Source organism: Triticum aestivum, chromosome 6B (assembly GCF_018294505.1).
Source record: "Triticum aestivum cultivar Chinese Spring chromosome 6B, IWGSC CS RefSeq v2.1, whole genome shotgun sequence".
In the NCBI taxonomy this organism is placed as follows: domain Eukaryota; kingdom Viridiplantae; phylum Streptophyta; class Magnoliopsida; order Poales; family Poaceae; genus Triticum; species Triticum aestivum.
In genome coordinates, this window is record NC_057810.1 from 9574670 (window position 1) to 9579605 (window position 4936).

At 49.1% G+C, this 4936-nt stretch overlaps 1 pseudogene; it reads left to right on the forward strand.

The window, feature by feature from the left end:
- Nucleotides 1-1233: 1233 nt before the first annotated feature.
- LOC123138577 (uncharacterized) lies at nucleotides 1234-3271 on the forward strand (annotated as a pseudogene).
- The last annotated feature ends 1665 nt before the right edge of the window (nucleotides 3272-4936 follow it).

Here is a 4936-nt window from a genome sequence, read left to right on the forward strand (position 1 = left end):
CACTGTTCATCCAATCGATCGGCTTCAGTTAGCAGCAGTAGCGAAGGAATTGCTCCATCGGGTTCAGTTAACAGCCATCGATCGATCGCTCAGGTTCAGTAACGTGTACCCTGCAGTGCAATCGCTCGGGTTCAGTTAGAGACCAATGCCTCGCTCGGGTTCAGTTAGAGCCAACGCCTCGCACGTGTACGAGAGAAACGCGCATCGCTCGGCCCCCGACCTCCCACCGTAACCGGCAACTCCCCGAAATTTTCCTCCCCCTCGCTTCTACCATGGTTTTTTCCATCATAGACGGCCCAAAGAATGTCATGCAGCTGCGTCTCCGACCCGCCCAGGACGAAAGGCCCATTTTCTGTCATGATTTTTTGTCATAGAAGTAGGGGCCCACCACATCTATGATGATACCGGGTTTTGTCACAATTATCGTCAGAGAAGTGACATATGTATGACAGAAAAAAAATTCGTTCGGCCCAAAATGTCACGGATGTGTCTTTTTTTTGTAGTGCTTGGCCTTGGGAAACCTCAGCATCTGGATCCACCCTCTCTTCTCCTCTCTCTCTCTCCACCGCTGCAGAAGGGGAGGAATGTTATGGATCGATTAGGAGGGGGGAATCTGGCTGGCTAGGTTTTCTATGTACTAGGGAAAATTTAATTATAAGAAGAAAGAAGGAATAAGTAGTAGATTAGATAGAGATGGAGAGAAAGGAATAGATTGGGTTGCCTGACCTTGAATTGCCGGTGGATGGCTGCCGGGGACGAGGTGGTGAGCCGGGGAGAGGTCGCCAATGGCGGGTGACCTCTCAGGCCAGCTGAGTGAGAGTGGGGACTGGGACTGAGGAGAGTGAGGAGAGTGACAGTGTCTCCACTCCTCCCCCCCCACCCCCACACACAATAGGAATCGGCCCAGTCGCGCCCCTGGGTCGTTGTTTATCGCCGGTTTGGGCCGAAATGACAACGGGTGAACCCGAGCCGAACCCAGCCCCCCGAGGGGCGCCTAGGGGAGCTGGCTGAAGCAAAAAAGGCATGTGGGCCCACGCTGTCGGCAACGCCGGCCGATTTCCTACCGTTTTCTCTCCCCTTTCCCTCCATTTTCCCATTGCTTCCACTTCTCTCCTGCCGCTATCGCCATTCTCCTCATCATATCCGACCGCCATGCTGCCGAAGAAGTATGTGGCCCCTCGCGCCGTCGCTGTCGATTCCACCCAGCCGTAGTAGAGGATGGCGAGGGCGCCGATGGCAAGGCCACCCGGCATGTCGAACGCCGAGTGGAGGGTGGATGTTCAGTGTCGGGAGGTGGTCACCGCCTACCGGCGGAACAGGCTCATCATCAAAAGGGCCGGGGACGCGGCGGCGGCGGAGCAGGGAAAGGCGTCTCGCGCAGGGATGAACCTTCTACTCTACCACTGCGCACAAGCCACGTGGGGAGCCATCAGAGCGTCGCGTCGCCGACCAACTTCTCGTTGCACCCGCTGCAATGGGGGTACGCACCCTCACCGGGCTACTTTGACGGTGACGTGCATGGCGGTTTCAAGCCCAACATCACCTTCCCGCATGGCGCGCTGCCGCGTGCCTCCACTCCGGCTTGAACCCTGACCAGCACACTCCCTCCCCCGCGTTCACCGCCGGCCTCCACACATAGTACAGCTACTCGCCACCGGCATACTCAGCCTCGCCTGTGCCGTCTATGCGCCAGGGTGCCCTACCCTTTGCACATGGCTCGGCGCCAGAGTTCAACAACATTGACGCCACCGACACCGACATGGATGAGATCATCAAGAATAGCTCGGTTGTTTCCACTTCCTGCCCTGGGTTTCACTCAGAAGACAAAGTTATGGACACTGTCGTCGACATGAACGACGAGCTCGACGACGCCAAGGAGGTGGAGGAGGAAGAACAGGCGGAGGAGGAGGCGGAGCCGGCGCCAACGACGAAAGGGAGAAAGAAGAAACAGGCGGCCAATGCCAGGTAGGGCAAGCCTCGCGTCAAGTGGACGTCCAAGGAAGACGAGTGCCTCGCCGAAGCATGGAAGACCGTCAGCATCGACCCAATCACCGGCTCGAATCAGAAAGCCGACACGTACTAGAGAAGGATCAAGACGGCGTTCGATGAGCGCAAGTTGGTCGACCCCTACTTCACAAACATCCACATGGAGCGCGGCAACAAGGCCATGGCGAACCATTGGGTGATCATCCAGGCGGCCTGCAACAAATGGCATGGGATCGTAGAGCAGATTGCGGCTCGCCCAGATAGCGGCACCAACATCAAGGGTCAGGTATGTCCATCCGCCAGCTTAGTTCTTTCACCGTGTATGTCGCCGACACTTGTTCTTCAGCTGTGCAGATGGTTCGGATGTTCAACATGTATCGCTAGGACAACAGCGACCAAGAGTTCAACTTCCTTCATGTGTTCTCCGGGATAGAGTCATACGAGAAGTGGAGGAAGGTCCAGCTCACCCTTGCCAAGGCCAAGGAGATGTACAAGCTGGATGCGCCTGCCTCAGGGGCGGCGGTTGGGCGCCCTGATGGAAGCAAAAGAGCCAAGGCGGCGAGGGACGCGGCACCCGCTGCCGAACGACTGCAATCATCGATCTAGCAGTGCATCACCGATGCTAAGAAAAGTGCCACAAAGAGGGAGGAGAAATCCGACGCACGATGGTCGGCGTTGATGACAAAGCAGGACGTGAAGCTCGACCTTCTCAGGACCAACGTCGCCGCGTAGAAGAGAAACACTGACCTGGCGTTCTTGATGGTGATAGACATGTTGACGGTGAACGAGCAGGTCAAGGCATGGTACCTGGAGGAGCACGGCCTCATCTTGAACCATATGCCCGGGCCGGCGTCGAGCACCGCCCCTATGCCCACGCTGACACCAACGCCGACGCCCAGCTCGAGCGATGAAGCGGTGCCGACGCCGACCACTAGCCTGAGCACAGAAGCCACTCCGAGGCCGACCCCAGCCAATCCCACGCCAGCGGAGCCCGCTGTTTGATGCGTTCCTTGTCTATGCTTCCTTCCTTTTGATCGTCGAACTTCCAGGTATGTTTGATCGCCGAACTGTGGCATGATAGCCGACTTGTGGCATGGTGATCGCCGAACTTGTGGCTTTTTTTGGCAGCGGGAAAGAAAAGTTTGATTTTTTGGGCGTCTGGGGGCCAAAACCTAGGGGCGCTGCTGGGAACTCGAGCGCCTCCTGGGCGAAAAAACAGCCACCGCAAACGCGAAAACGCATTCGCCGGGTGCGCTGGGGGGGCGAACAAGTGGAGATGCTCTAAGGATTGAGGAGAGTGAGGTCGCCGGCGGCTCGGCTAAGCACAGACCGCCCTGTAACATTGGCCCATCCAAGCCCAGCCCAATCTGTTGCTAAAGTAAAAAGAGCCCAAGTGTTCATCTCTTCTCCTCATTCTTCACTGTTGCAGCAGGGTAGGAATGTTATAGTTTGATTAGAAAGGGAAAATCTTGCTATGGTTTTCCGCTAGGGAAAAATTAAGAAGAGAGAAGAAGGAATAAATAATACTATAAGGAGAAAGAAGAAAATGGAGTAGGGGTTGCCTGACCTCGAATCTTCCGGCGGTGGCTGCTGGGGACCCGGCGGCGGGGTGAGGGTGAGGTCGCCGACAGCTCTGCTCCTCCATTGTCTGTCGGCCATCCAAAGTCCAGCCCAATTTATTTGTCAACCAAAAACAGTCCATGGTTCGACTATCTTTTTTAGGGGGAAATGCTGAGTTATGCCACTTGAAATGGGATACAATAAGGATCGTGGGGTTAAAACCAAACATGCCGCCCCTTGTCTAGAAAAATCGAAAACTTAGCTAAACTATTTGCTTCTTTATTTGTCGTTTCTCCTTCAAAGGTAAATTTATATCTTTTTCTTAGACAAGGTAAATTTATATCTAACGAGACGGTAGGATGTCTCTCGTCCATGGACTACAGTAATCGGGCCGGCCCATTCACGCATAGTTAAATGAAAAAAGGAAGGAAAAGGGAGATTATCTAAATAATAAAAAGGGGAGGGAAAGGGGAGAAGCAAGAATGGATCCCTGGTCTCTAGAGAGAAGGCCAATGCTGCTAGCCACTGTCCATGTCGTCCACATGACAAGTAGTAGGCGCCCTACTTACTTGTGGTGAATTGAGCCGGGTTTTTCATTGCTTTTCACGTTTTTCATTCTATTTTTCTTTTTGATTTTTCACATTTTTCTTATTTTATTTGGTTTTCTTATTTCTTCTCCGTCTCTTTTGGTTTTCAGTCTAAATTTTTCGTATATGTCAAGAATTTTTTTATAATACCCATTTAACATTTTTTTTTCAATACAAATTTTACATTTTTAGAATACATAGTCAATATTTTTCGATATAAATTTTCAACATTTTCTATATGATTAATTAACATTTTCAAAATATAAGATTAAAAGAATTCAATACATGGTCAACATTTTTTCTATACACACTTTTAAACATTTTCAAACAAATATTATTATTTTTCAGATACAAGATTAACATCTTTTGAGCATGGTTAAATTTTTTCTATACAAATTTGAAATTTTGAAATAATTTATTAACATTTTTCAAATACTTGTTTAACTTTTTTCCAAATGTTTGATTAACATTTTTATATCCATGATCAACAAATTTCATAATTTTTAAGAAATTATCAACATTTTTCGAATACACATTTAACATTTTTTAATTGCTTGATTAATATTTTTTAATAATTATTCTATTTTTTTCAAATGATTGATTAACATTTTATATACAGGATCAAACATTCTTTCCTCATTTTCTAATAGAAGGTCAACAATTTTTCTATACATATTTAACATTTTAAAATGCTTGATTAACATTTTTAAAATAGTTGTTGAACATTTTTTACAACTGCTTGACTTATATTTTATAAATACGTAATAAAACTGTTCGTACACATTTTATTTATATTTTTGTAT